This window comes from Leiobunum rupestre, chromosome 2 (genome assembly GCF_980474605.1).
Source record: "Leiobunum rupestre chromosome 2, qqLeiRupe1.1.hap1, whole genome shotgun sequence".
Taxonomy (NCBI): Eukaryota; Metazoa; Arthropoda; class Arachnida; order Opiliones; family Sclerosomatidae; genus Leiobunum; species Leiobunum rupestre.
Genome location: NC_143385.1, coordinates 83,565,807 through 83,581,956, shown reverse-complemented (window position 1 = coordinate 83,581,956; position 16,150 = coordinate 83,565,807).

Here is a 16,150-nt window from a genome sequence, read left to right as displayed (position 1 = left end):
AGATATGAGGGAGAAAGACAATATAATAATGAAATTCAACCGTTCACATTACACTTAATTATACGCGATTTATTAGAACGATGTAAACCAAGACAGTTTGATGGATTAAAAACAGCGATATCTTCCGATGATGAAGATAATTTATATTTTAATTTATAAATACCGGTAGGGATGGAAATTAAATTTCAAAATCCATTAGCAGACCTTTTTAAAATTCCACCAGACACTTATTTTACGGGTAATCAAAAATTTGGACCGTTAAATAATTTAAATAATATTACTTTTAATTCGCGTAACAATTTTATCGACATACGTATTGAGACTACAAAAATACCGCAATTTGAGCAGGAAGATTGGACTTTTTACTCCGTATCAATTATCCAACCTTTTTTATTTGAAGGTCAGAGAGATGATTTTGGAAATATTATCCCATTATCTTTGCATGGGCAATTAAAAAACGAGATTCAACAAGCTACTAACTAGTAACTACCCCCCTTTGAATCGGTACGAAATTAGTTACGCAATAGAAGAAATAAATCGAGGTCATTACTTAAGAATTTCATTCCCTAAAGATCTACAAATTGCCTTCACTGGGAGATTAGCCAATATTTTTAATATAAACGCGCCAGAATTTCAAAATGGTGTAATTAGCAGTAAAAATCCTTTAAAAGTGTATGAGGAAAAATTTATGTCAGATGAGGAATCTGTTATAGATTTTAGGTACAATAAAAATTTTCCAATTGAAGCTCCTAACTGGGAAAATGACAGTTATACGTTTGAACGTAACTATTACGAGTCTGATAAGGATTTAAGCGGGAATTTTATACCGTTATCTCTTCATTTCAAAATTTTGAATGAACTTCAAAGATATTTTGATTCACATATCTCACTTAAGGCTGGATTTTTTATTTTCAAAGAAAATGGAAATTATTATTTTCAAATTGAGTTAATGAGTGGGTTGGAAATTAAAATATTCGGTCCTCTAGCAGACCTCTTACAAATTGAGTACAAAGTAGATTATATCTCCTCAGTTTATAAAAGCAAAGCATTAGACCCACTTCAAATTAGATAATACGGCTAATTTTATAATTTTTCGAAACGATTTAAACAGAGTTGAGAATAGTCGACGACAAAAACGTGATATTGATTTCAACAATTACGAACATGTTAAAAATAATAAACTAAATATTGTAGACAAATTCCATTGTCGAATTCCAACTGGTGTTTACCACACTATTGAGGATATTTTAATTGCGATGAAACAATCATTGCCACATCAGAGTTGGGCTAAATTCGAGTTTAATTTTAATTCAGATTCGACAGTTTCAGTTAAAGGTTTGGGTGGAAACAGTTTTTTAACCTTTCCAATAGATAACCCCAAACTTGGGCAAATGTTAGGTTTTTCAAACAATCAAATTGAAAGACCTCTTTTTAACGAAATAGGTATGTACCCCGCAGATCTCAACCACGGAATATCTGGAATTTATGTCTATACAAATATTATACAACCTATAATTACAGGCCACACTAATACACCCCAACTGAGAATTATCAAATTAAACGAAAATAAAAATCGAGCACAGGTTGAAAGATTTAATTTTTTAGACTATTTTCCAGTTCTCTACGATCAAATACAAACTATAGAAATTTCTTTAAGGTCGGATTACGGTGAACTCCTGCCATATAAAACAGGCAAGACTATTATTAAATTAATATTTAAAAGACTGGATGCTTAGTCTACAGGACGCGGATATAACGTCTTTCGAGGAATCCAATATCAGACTGGTCGTGGATTTGGGTCAATTTTTAAAAGTTTAGCAAGATTCGTAACACCTCTTTTTCGACCCGTAGCTAAATCACTCGGTATTCAAGGGTTGGTTATGGGGAAGAGAATTATGGACGATGTTGTTGCGGGTCAAAATTTTAAGGAGTCGTTAAAAAAAAATAGTAAAATTGCTGGAACAAATCTTTTAAATAGTCTCGGTGATACCATATTAAATACACAGAAAGGCTCTGGAGCTCGGAGAGTAAAGAAGCGCAAATCAAAATTACGCAATAATCAAAGAAAACGCAAGAGAACAAAAACCGATTTTCTTGACTAAAGCATTATGCCTCAATTTGAATCTATGTGTTCAGAGTTAGAACTTTTTAACGAACCCCTGATTAATGGCAATATTGAGGGGAATAAATTTGTAGACTATTTCCCTATAGCTCCCTTGTCTAATGCTACACAGATTGATTTTTCTATCCCCGGGGGAGATTATTATATTGACATGACAAACTTGATGCTTAAAATTCGAATTCGGGTTAAAAAAGAACAAAACGGTGTTTTAATAGATATTCCAGCAGCCGAAAAAAAAGTATCACTATGTAATCTTCCATTGCATTCTATTTTTAGCCAAATAGACGTGTTTATGAATGAGACTTTAGTACAATCTAGCAACAACTGCTACCCATATTTAGCATATTTAGCAACAGTTTTAAATTTTGATAAGGGAGCCAAACAATCTTACAAAACCGCCGAGGGTTATTACGAAGACGGGTTTTGCGACCCAGCCCTAGCGTTTGACGATGTTCATAAGGATAAAAAAAATAATGGAATTTTAAAAAGAAGTAAAGATATTGCGGGGTCGAAAGTTTGTGAATATATGGGTAGACTTCATGTAGACTCTTGTAAAATAGACAAATTTCTCTTAAACAAAGTGAATTTAAGAATTCGACTCTTGAAAAATTCCGATGAATTTATAATTATTTCACAAGAAGATGTTAATATCAAATATAGATTATGTATCGAAGAAGCGGTTCTTACGGCTAAACATATTCTCGTAAATCCAGATCTACAGCTGGCACATAATGTCATACTGCAAAAACAGAGAGCTTTGTACGATCTAACACAAACTGTTGTTAAAACTCTAACAATCTCAGCAGGCGCTAGCGATTTCGTGAAGTCAAATATTTTTTTAGGTAAAATTCCAAATCGGGTAATAATCGGAATGGTAAATAATTCTACTTACAATGGATCTAGTCGAGAAAATCCCTTTCAATTTAACCATAATAATCTCTCGTTCTTACAACTTTCATTAGACGACCAGAATATACCAGAAACTGCTCTAACTCCAGATTTTAATAAAAATCTCTACACTAGGTCATATTATTCACTATTCTCGGCAATGGATTTAATTGGAAATAACTCTGGTAATTGTATTGATTACGAAAATTATAAAAACGGTAATACATTATTCGCATTTGATTTAACTTACGACTCTTCGGCAAACTCTAACAATCTCTCAATTCAACGAAATGGTAGTTTACGGATGGTAATGAAGTTTTCTTCCCCCTTAACTAATATTCAAAACATAATTATTATTGGAGAATACGAAAACCGATTTGTCATTAACCAAGAGCGTCAAGTTACGTATATTACGGAATAAAATCAATCAACGAGGGCAAAGATTGGTTAGTTGTTTCGCGAAATCGTAGTGGTAAAGATGTCTCGAACTCACAGTCTCTCACCTAAACAAGAAGTATCGGTGATAGGTTATGTCAATCCATCCATCAAAATTTACCGACTAGACACTTGCGCCGAATTTGAACTGAATTTGGAAGCCTGGCAATCTCTATTCACATTCGAAAAGGAAATAACTGATTTTTTTGAAGACCAAGTTGCTAGTTTTCACACCTGGCTTCCTCTTGAAGGTTCAAAGATAAAAATCGACTGTTTCAAGGGACAAAAGGAAAAACTCGTGGATGTACGCGCTTGTACCATAGGAAAAAACCATTTGTATCATCTTTTTTATTCAACAAATTATGGTTTTAATCTCAACCAAGCAGGGTGGAAAAGATTAAAACATTATAAACATACAATCGATCAGGAGATTAATTTAATTTTGTCGGCAAAAAATATTATGCGTGACATAATTGTACATGAGCTCACGGATAAAATGTTTGAAATTACCGAAAATTGTGAGAATCCGCATTGTAAATCTTCGATTGCTCACGATGTCTCTTGTAAACTAGGATTTAGCACAAATTTTGAAGACCGAGTGGAAAATATGATATTAATAGCTATCCCCCAATTAAACTACGATCATATTGTTGTTAGATTCCAAAAGGAATTTGGTCTTGACCCCTTAATAGTAGAAAGTCAATTATATTTTGATATTGTTCAAAATGTGTCAAACTTAAAATGTGATTTAATTTATTAAAATAAAAACTTTTACTATAATCTGTTTTTATTATTTCTATTCATACATTTAAAGATGGTGTTGTCAAAAACATACAAACAATTAAGTAAAGTTTATTACGATGTTGAAAGCCCATACAGTTATTCTGACAGTGTTACTTTAAGAAAAAAATTTCCCAAAATTTCGGAAAAAGAAATTAAAAATTTTCTCAGTAAACAACCAACTTACACACAACACAGAGCTTGGAGGTTAAATTTTAAACGTACCAAATTATATGTAACGACGATTGATGAGACATTTATGGCCGATTTATTAGACCTCCCTATTTTACAAACTTTTAATAAAAATTACCGCTATACGTTATTAGTTCAGGATATCTTAAGCAAATTCGTTTTTATTCTGCCAATTAAAAATAAAACCTCGAGCGAGATTGTGAAGGCCTTTAGAGAGATTTTCAAAAAACGGGTACCCCTTAATTTATGTACCGACGCAGGGACAGAATTTCGAAACGCCCCATTTCGCGCTCTCTTAAAGCGTTATAACATCCACCATTACCTCACGTACTCTGAGAAAAAGGCTTCTATGGTTGAGAGACTCGTTCGCACGGTAAAATCTAAAATTTTAAAATAATTACCAAGACCGGCGATTTACAGTATCTTAATAAACTACCATTAATTGCAAAATCTTATAACGCTCGAAAACATTCTACAACGGGAATCGCCCCTAAAGATGTCAATAAAAACAATGAATCGGCAATTTGGGAAAAAAACTATGGCAAACTTAGTATGATTGGAAAGCCAAATTTAAAAATTGGGGATAAAGTTCGATTAGCCGTTGCAAAAACAACATTTGATAAAGCATACAGAGGAACGTTTACAGCCGAAATATTTGAAATTCATAGAGTAATTACAAGAGATCCCTGTATGTATATTGTGAAAGATTTAACCGGCAATATAATTAAAGGAGCTTTTTACGCTCAAGAAATAGTTAAAATTCAAGTGTAGAGCGCTAAAGTCTTTATTCAACATTTTGTTAACCATGGGTGAAGTACACATTCTCCTGGGTCTCGCGATTGTAATATTTGGCGTGAGTGCAACAATAGTAACATCCGCGATGAAATTTAAAAAAAGAAGTCCCGAATACAGCTTAGATATTGGAGTTTGTGACAAAGCCTACGATCTAGGAAGAGACACGTACCTCGTAAAATGTAACGAGACTTTCGACGTGCGACATTTTAAAAAAGAAGACGGGAGTTTGAAACCATCTATCAGGGGAATCAACTTAACAAAAGATCAATATGAGAAATTATGCATTTTGACAGTGACGTGAAAGATGAACACTAATCAAATCCAAGCTATACTTAAGTGTGACCCCCGCTCGAAAGATAAATTTATCGGAGTGTTTCCCGCTAATAGATTACCAAAAGTTCCAATTAAAAAAAATCATATTGTTTCGTAATCAACACCGATCCTGATACGCTTCCAGGCTCTCATTGGACGGCTGTTTACAAATCGGGCGACATTCTGGACTTTTTTTGTTCTCTAGGAAGATCACAGTGACTATGGATTTTTGCTAGAGCGATATAGCAAGCGTATTCAATTCAATACTCATAAATTTCAATCAAATAAAAGCCAAAACTGCGGACCTCATGTAATTTATTTTATAACCTCGAGATGTGTGGGGATTTCTTACAGTAAAATAATTAACGAATTGTATAATTTCGATTTAAAAAGAAATGATAGTTTAGCGTTGTTGAATATATGTATTCATTTGATGAAAGAGTGGAAACAAAATAAATCGATTTGTTTAAAATAAAAAAATGTTTATTTATTTCACACATAATTATTTTTACACATTTTTATTATTCTTGCCAACGAGAAGGAGGGCGGGTCTGTCTTTTAGGCCTTGGCGATTTTTTAGGGGATGGTAATTTTAATTTTTTTTGCGGTGATATTGGAACCCCACCAACAGCACCCTCCTCCAAAGATAGCTCTCGATCCCAATCATCTTCCTTGTGTAATTGACTTCCAATATCGGTATTTTCTAAGTATTCTTCAAATATTTCATTTTCTCGATTTAATCGTTTATGCATTCTATCATCAGTAATTGTCTTCTGTTGCTTAACAATCGGCGGAGATGCTTTCCGTTTCCCAGATTCTACAGTCTTTAAGAGACTCGGGAATTTTCTACTCTGCTCGTTTTCTCTCTCGCTGAGATAGTCTTTCATTTTGCGTGTCATAGTATTTAAACGCAGCTCTGCAGCGTCGCCAGCGTTAACTCCCTCGGGCGTTTTGAAGGGTGAATAAATTTGCGAGGTGAACGGGGAATTTAATGAGCCAACAGGTACGGGTGCTTGAAGGTTTGTATTTTCAACCTTAGGTACCGGTATCGCTTTCCTCATTTCCCGGGCCTCGCTCAGTATTTTTAGAAATTCTCGTAATTTAGAGCGGCTGTTTAAATTAGAAGTTAATATATTTTGCATCTTATTATCTAATAAGTTATAATACGTTTCCTGGGGAGAAACAAGCTGTTTATTTTCTTGAGATATTTGTCCGACACTCGATGCGGGAACTAAAATCATTTTTTTCATTTTATCTTTTATTGAATAAATTGGCAATTAAAGGAACAATAGATCCTAATAAAGCCGGTATGAATAATCCCGTACCTTTCTGAATTATTAGAGCACGCTTTTTTTTGCGAAATTTTCGGACTGGCTAAGAACCGTATTGTTTTTTTATATTTAGAAAGTTGTTTTTTTTGGCTTTAGATAATATAATTCCACCCCCTTTCAAGTTTTTACAAACGGTCTGTAAGGCTTTTAATTGCGTTGGAGAACTGTTAGCTAATAAATTTTTACGTATCCCTCCTTTAGATTTATACAATAAATTTAAATATGGATAGTGTGTTTTAAACCTGTCAGAGGGATTTGCAATAGGAGTCGTTTTTTTACGTACTGTCTTTTTTGGTGCCATTTTCTTTAATGAAGTTGCTAATAATATAGTAAATTATTTATTATTGGAATAAACTACCATTTGTGGTCCGATTTGATTAAATGTGTACGATCTTAATCGTAAGCTATCTGGAGTGGTTACAGATGTGTCTATAAATAGTGAATTGTAAGTTTCTCTAGTAGCCATATCGTAGGATATTTTAATTATTTTTGTATTATTTGGAGATATTTGATTGGACAGATATTGGATTTGACTTAGATCTCGAGGAGATTTAAACAGATTTAGATATGACATATTAAGAGAGATTAAACGAGATTGTTTGCCTCGAGGAAATAGGGTTTGTGAGATTAATACGACTGAAATTTCATAATGATGACTGTCTACGGTAACCAATTTAGCAATTTGATCATTTTTGTAAAGTTCTTCTGCTAAGTCATCAATAATAAGTAAAGAATTTCTATTTGATTCCCAGAACTCGCTGTCCATTGGAGGAAGTCCTTGAATAAACTCTATATCGGTTAAAAACTGAGATAAATCGTGGTAACCTGATTGCCCAACCGAATAACAATAAATAATTTTAATTGGAGGTTTATCAATTAATTCATTCCTCCATCTAATTAGTGAGTTCGTCCATGATGAGTTGCCCGACATAGTAGGGCTTGACACCATCATTCGAAATAGTGAAAGAAATTTTATATAAGACATTACTGTTTAAACAAAGACAACATACTACGTATTTTGTTAGTAAATTGACTGATTTATAGAATATATGAAAAAATAAACAAACACATTTTTAAATTTAAAAAATTATTTTATTAAAGAATAATGTTTCTTATCAAAAACATTCCTTCACCAGTTATATAAACTTCATAATAACATACAAAAATAACATTTTTGAATAAAAATAAATCATAACATCTCCTTCACCAAAAAAATTATTAATTCCCGTTTTTTAGTAAAAATTCAATTTTGGAAGTTAAAAGTTTAAATCTTAGGTTATTTAAAAATAAAGTATTTACTCGATTTTCGGAAGAGATTTCATTAACGATAACTATGTTGTTAAATGACACCTGTTTTGCAAGTTTTTTTGTTACATGTTTTTTAGATTTATAATTAAAAGACAACTTTATTTTACAATTCGCCATTTTCACATTCTAAATAGCCGTAGGGTACACTAGAAATATTCTCTTGTAGCACACGTTTACAAAAAGTCTTTTTGAAAGTTTTACTTAAGTTGCCAACACGTAAAAGCATTTTGTACTTATCTTTTATTACGTTAAAGGGAATTTTCACCTTAAACTCGGTATTTGGTACAAAAATCATTTGTTTAAAAGAATCGAAATGTATGATTTCTGAATTCTCCCTGGTAAGAGTTATTCCTTTAAGTTTTATAATTGTCTGATTATTTTCAAGTTTATAGCTGTAGCTTTTTGGTCCAGTTGATACGAATTTTGTGATATATGAATTCGGAGTCTCGCACGTAAGTTCACCTAAATTACCACCAAGGGGGGTAGCCACTCGTTTGGTTGATGTGTAAATTTTACTCCGTCAGTGTCATAATAAATTACACGCTTTCCCAACTTATTAATTAACTTATGCAGATGAATACGCCCGTAACTGGTGACAAACGAAGCAACAATAACATTACCTTTTGAAAATGTTGGGGCTAGCTCACTTTTTTTTATAGCTTACCATAGCAACATCGTTGTTGATTAAATGAAAGTCTGTTAATTTATTCGATGTGTCTGCTATAATCTCGGTTAATTGGGAGTATCTATGTATAATTGATGATTTATCCATTCTTAACGCCATTCTGCCATATAACGAATTTTGCGCCAATTTCGCGGAAGTTCTTAAGGATGGGTTATCAACAATTTCCTCAGGCTCTAACCTTACTCCATCAGCTTCGTATATCGCGTCTAAATACTCTTTTTGCTCTTGATATGTTTTAATATTGGGTGGAAATCCTGAATTTTTAACTTTTGCTCTAAAAAAAATGTCAATATATGGTTTGAAAAAATTGGTTGTAATATTGTAATGGTACACTTCGAAAATTTCTAACAGTTTGTAGTTACACTCTTTTATTGAGTAGTAGATTTCCACCGAGGGTAAGACTACCGTTATAGCTCGTTCGTCAATACTATGGGTACATTTGTCATCATTATTTATCACACAACTTCCGCATAAAGGATAATAAAGTTTTTTATTAAATCGATAGGGAAGAACGGGTAAGTAGAGGTCTCTGGGGGGGAGGATTCGACAGCTAATTATTCCAAAATACGCGTCCGGTGCATAATCAAAGTTGTGTGTGATAACTTTAACATTTTTACAACCGTACTCCATTTTTTGTAAGCAATACGCATACAGACTACAAAAGTCAAAATATCTGATTTGTTCTCCAAGTAAGGGTTCAACTTCATGGTACAGCTTAATTGTTTCTACACGGCCACCCACTAGCGAATCTCTAGGGTTAATTTTAGGAATAATTTTAATTGTATTAAAAAAAGATTTCGCCTCGGCATTTTTTCTCAACAAGTCTAATATTTCACATTCAAAAATTTGAATATATGTGTGGTTTGGTAAATTTTGTTCAATAAATTCTTTTCGATCTAATTCTCTTTCTCTAATTTCTTTGAATGTTTTTCCTAAAACTGTGTTAAAGCTCGAGCCAGAAAAATGCTTTGGACAACCGTGCCAGAAATCACCCATTACATCAATTACTATGGCCGGATTTTCACAGTAGCCATCTACGAAATACGGACCTACTGCCTGTTCTCCCCCTGAACTTCTGACCGTTTGCAAAATTAAATTATTTTCCTTCTCATACCAAGATAAATATTTTAATGCAATCTCGCTTTGATTCTGTCTACTTGCCAAACCGATAGCCGGAATAGTACATAAGGTATATGGTTCTAAAAACTTGTCAATAAAAACATTATTAAGTGCCCCAGAAAGAGAAATACCCCCATAATTACTGATATTAATTTCAATTAGTTCTTTATATAAGATGCGAAATTTCTGCATAGCTAAGCGTAATAAATTACAATCTAAAAGACAATAAGCTCTGGATTCTGATTTAATACAATAGACCGGTTCGAGCTGTTTGTGTGAATACCAATTTTTAAATTCTCGGTATTCAAATTCTTTCATTTTATTGGGCTCAAAGTATTTTTCGTCCGGGATTTTACCTGAATAGTTCAAAGTGTCTTTCGTCCAAAAAATATAGGGAAAATATCCTTTAGATTGAGGCAAAGAAAACATTTTAGGAAAATGTCTTAATGGACCACTAACATAATTCAAAGAATCTACAAAACGAATGTCTACCCCTTTAATATAAATAGTAAGTATCTTGGCTCCATCGTAAATAACCTCGGGAATGACATGATTAATTAATTTAGAAATAATAAACATTCCGTCGAAAGATCTTAGATTATGGGCCACTACGATGAGGTTGGTAAATTTCGGCCTAATTGTTTTTCTCTTCCGTTTTCCATCCGTAAGTAAAATAGTTTCATGTTGAAACAAAAAATTAAGAAAGTTATTTACACAATATTGTCCTTCAAAAACCGTGATTTCTACAGGCTGATTTAAAATTTCACTTTGGGCCACTAGCAGAACAGGTTTATGTATATTATTCTCGATTATAGTCTCAATATCGAAATATACATAGGATCGTGGTTCTTTTTTAAATGTCGACTGTTTAACATAATGTTGGTTTGGAGGACGATCAATTTTACAAGACTCGCAAGCTGTTTCACATTTGTGAGTTATTGAAGTTTCAAATTGAACACAGCATTTTTCACATCTGTAGAAAAGCTTGCAAGTTTCATTTTTAAGGTGAAAACTGTAACATTCCCCTTGTTTTAAATATCTATTGCAAAGTTTACAACGAATTGAAGGAATTTCTAAAATTTCGTGAAAATCTCGACCTAAACACCTTTTACATTTTATATTTGAAGCAGAAAAACAGTGGTGTTTGTTTCTATGTGTGGTTGAATAAAAAAATTATTCACAGTCTAAGCACGAAGCTACCCCACCCCAAATGGAATGTAGATTTTTAGCTAAATGAACGTGCGTGCCAATTTTTACAAGTAGAATTTTGTTCTCTGTAGGGGGAAAACCCTTGAAATAAATTTGAAAATTTAATTTCTCCATCAAGTAAGAAACCTTTTTTCGATTGAGCAACGCGAGCTATATGGTTAAATATTCGAGAAACAGTTAACTGATCAATTTTAATAAATTTAATGTTAATTGGATGTTCTAAATTTTCCGATTGAATTGCAAATCTGAGGAAATCGAAACCGGGTGCTTGTTGTCTTACGTATTTGATAATTTTGGACAGAATCTTTTCAAATACTGTAAAAAATAAATGTGTGGGGATTTCGTTTAAATCTATTAGTTCTAGATCAATATCCAATTGTTTACATTTCCACTTTTTTGAATTTCTAGGGCTTAATTTTTTAATTTTATAAAACTTTTTATAATTAAAACTGTTTAAAGATGAAAAGTCTAATTCACTGTCCGAATAGTAATCATTGGAGTCTTCCATGTTCTAATTTCGTTTCCAGGTCTAAAATATTATTCTAATTACTATTACGAATAATTAATTAATGAGTTTAACTTGCCTTCGTATGTGGAACAACAATTTTTCCTTCCGTCTGCTCGATTAATTTTTTCAGCCTGTTTGTTGAGTTTATGATTCGAATAACATCCATGGATAGGGTGTTAGCAAAGAATTTCACCCTTTTATAATCACCCTTCCAGAGTTCATCTTGGGGAAGATGTTTGATGTTTTTATATGAATATATCTGAATATCTAGATATACCCCCTTGTCGCTCGCTTTTTTTCTCGGAGTTTTAGTTTCGTAAGACACTCCACCTTTCTTGACTTTCACTGATTGTTCGATTCCAACTTCTTCGATGTTTGACATTCTACGGACCTCTTGAATATAGTCCCCATCCGATTCGTCCGACTCTAATAACATCTCCTCTTCGGGCCTATCAAAAACTGAAACTACCTGACTCGCGGAGATTTGACTATTACTTGTGGAAGCCATTTTAGCCTGTTATGATTCAATAGTAAAATTTTGCCTTTTTATACCAAATGTATTTTTCATTAATTTTTTTCAAAATATAAAACCTTGAATATTAAAGTGATTAATACTACAAGGATAGAACCTAGTTATAATTTATCAGTATGTAAACGGTATTTAAAATTGTTTGTGAATAACATTTTAAATATGTAGACATGTATAAAACTATAAAATTATTAATTATTTTTTTATAGGACTTTATATTTAATTTCGTGACAAAAAAGACAACGCCCTAAGAGTTTTAATATTTTTTGCTTTAAAAATCGATTATAGATGTAAGAATTTTGTTAATTACAGGGTTAGATGTTTTAAAATTCTATGGGAAGAAATATATTTCTGCGAGGTATAAAATTTAAACGAAGGGATAAAATTATATTTCTGCAGGGTGAATTTGATAAAAAATTGTCTTTTGACTTGATTTTAAAACAGGTTAAAATCAGGATGTAAAAATTAAATATTCTGAAATTTTTCTTATAAAAAGACTGTCTTTCACCGTGTTCCTTTTATAAACCATGGGCTCTCGCGACGTTTTGACTTTTTCTGGTAAGATTTCTCATCCTGTCGCTATTAACCCTTTTTCACTAAAATATTTAGCTTTACGTAAAGTTAGGAATTATAACCTTTTTAAAATTAACGATATTTCAATTCGAGTTGAAAATTACTGTATGAGAACTGTCTTTCTTTAGTGTAAAGCATTAATAGAACCCTTTAAAAAAATTGTTTTTGCCTGTCCCTTTATAAAAAATTCTTTCAAATTATCGCCAGCTGTTTTCGCTTCGGTTTTTTCTAGAAGAATCAATAACAATTCTTGTCTATTTGACGTTCATTCTATTAATTTTGTCTGTCCCCACGAGGCTTTTGAGTTTGACGGCTTATTGTTCCACACTCAATCCACTCTTGAAGGCTGGTTTTCTTACGAAATTTTACGCTTAATTGGAAAACATATGCGCATATATCAAAATTTAAATAAGATCCCATGGTTTCGCCAACACAAAATTCGTAGGAGCCTTCAACGTGACCTTTTGCCTAACGAGATATACCATCCGTTTGGAGATAGGAATGATAGTTTTATTTTTTATTAATGATTTGGATAAACAGGAAGTTAAAATAGTTACAACTTTAGAGTAAGGAATACTTAATTTTAAAAAATAATTACAATAATTAAAATAAATATTTTTATTTAGTCGCAAATTATCTCGAACAGATCAAAATTTAAATGATCGTCGGCAACTTTTTCAACTACGACTCAAGGTATTTACAATATTTTTTTATTTATTTTAAAAACTAAAACTATTTATTTTTTGAAATAGGACTCAAATCTTATAAAATTCTAGAATTGTTCAACAGACTATTTTATTTAAAGACTATATTTGTGTTTTTTTATTTTTAATTGTTTTTTTATTTGGTGAAAGTGATAATTTTTGAAATGTTTTATATTTTTTATTTTAAATGTTCTTATTTTAAAAAGTTTAAGATTTTTTTAAACATGTTTTCCAAATCAACTAGCTTTATTAATTTAATTCAGGCGGTGGAGGTTCTTTTTAATGGTTCATACTCTATTTTTTCTTTTTTAACTAGCTTTATTAATTTAATTTATAGTATTAGATATTAACTGAAATTTGATTAGTACGCTTTGTACTAGATTTGATGTTTTTCTATTATTATTATTATTATTATTATTAATCTCTTTGCTTTTTCATCTCTTGCGCTATATACCCTTGAGCCTAACCGAAACCTTAAAAGTCTACCTGAGATTATTAACATTTCTTTTCTATAGCAAACATTCTTTGTTTTCATCTTTTTTATCCAATAAGTTTTCAAGAAATGATATTCTTATCTTTTTTGTCAGGTATCAATTTTTTTTGGTTAAATTAATTGTCTGATATAAATATCTTTTTGTTTTTTTTATTAATGTTAGTTTTTTATATTTATTATTATTATTATTATTATTATTATAATGATTATTTAAAAAATTTCTTGAAAATTTCTTGTTTAAAACCGATTTCAACAAAGTTCATCTGGGATACAATCTATCGCTCGTTTCAAACAACCCATTGGTTATTTATTATTCTTTTTAATTTTTTTCATGTACTCTATGTACTTTTTTTACTAATATCGGTTAAACTTTAATGTTTTATGATTTTTTTTTGGTAATTGATTAGTATATTAACTGAAAATTGTATAAGTACATTTTGTACTAGGTTGTTTTTAAAAATTGAATATAATTGTTTTTATTAATTTATAAAAACTTGTTTAAGAAGGATAGGGATAATTAGTTAACCTTAGTTGTATTAAAAAATTAATAATTATTCCCTAAGACAATATTTTTAAATTTTAAAAATATATGTCAGGCTTAAACTATAAAATCTCAATGTAAAGGATTTTACCAAAAGAAATCTAGAATTAAGATGTCTGGTGAATTACATCTAAAGCCTGTACTTTCTTTGCCACGATCTTTAAAATTTCTCTCTTTTCGAGTAGTAAGAATGTATAATCTTTGTAATACTCCGTCAAATTTCGTGGTGGAATCACAAGAATTTAAATCATTTTGAGTCTGAACTTCATGTGTTAGATCAAATTCATCATGTTGACATTGTACAACATACCGTTCGATCTGTTTTAATTCAGACATTCTCGAACTATATACTTCCGAAGCGATTAAGACCAAAACCATTGTTTTATTCGTGCGATGTTAGAGCAACAAAAATAATTCTTGTGGTAAATATTTATTTAGATATATTCATTTTTTTAATAGGTTAATTTATTTATATTTATAAATTCTAGCCCGAATTTCCAACCCAACATGTCATTTTGTATCGAAGAGGAAAAATACCTTCTACGAATTGATGTAATTATAATTATTTTTAATTATACACTTAAAATATTTTTAACATTGTGTTTTTTATATTTTTCAGCCTTCAAATTATTTATACAACCTTCTTTAATTCTTTATTATTTATTAATTTAATTTGTTAGATTTTAGTTTTATTTGTAGTGTTTCATATTTTGTTAAGTGTTTAAAAAAATATATTGAAATATCATAGTTAATTATAATAACTAATTGTGTTTTTGATTACTTAAACTATTATTGTTTTTAAAATAATAAAATATTTGCGAAAAAATGAAAACTTATTTATATTAGTTTAATTATTTAAAGTATTTTGGGTGGGGCCAAAACCGCCAAGGATATAAAGCGAAGGTCGCGAATTCGTTTCCCCATCTCGCAAATAACTAATTAGCATTTTAAACGTCGAAAAAATGAAAAACGAAAAAAATGACACCAAAAGTATTTGGTGGGGTCACATATTACCGCCGATATCTCGGTTCGACCTTGTCCGATCGTGACCAAACTTGTTGGGAGTATAGACCGAGGCTTAGTGGCTGTGGACAGGTGTCAGGCGTCGAGGTCAAAGAGCATCTTCAATGTGAAATTTGAGATTTAAATTAAAAAATTTTGCGTATTTTTTCCAAGGACAAAAATTTTGTTTTTGAAAAATATTTTTGGGGGTGGGGGGGTTGTTTTGTCGGCCATCTTGGCGGCCATCTTGGAAATAAAAGCGTTAAGTTTTAGTTATCCACTACTCTCGTTGCTACATAACCGACTCTCTGCGATTTTCAAACTGATGAAGCAAGATTCCTGGGTTTCCTCTGGACTTTAATTGCGATGAAAAACCTTTATTTTACTCGGTGAAAGAGGTTTTTTCACTTTTGCAACAAGTGATTCGCTTTCCTGTAACCTATCTAACTGTTCTAATAGCCGGTTTTTGAAATGTGCACAATGCAGATAAATTGTATGCGATTATCATATGCATTTTTAGTATTTGGTGTTGATTCTGAACGTTAACTATATCAAATATAATTAATTAATCCAATATATCAGGTATCATGAAAAATACATGGGCTGTTTAGAGAAACTATTTAC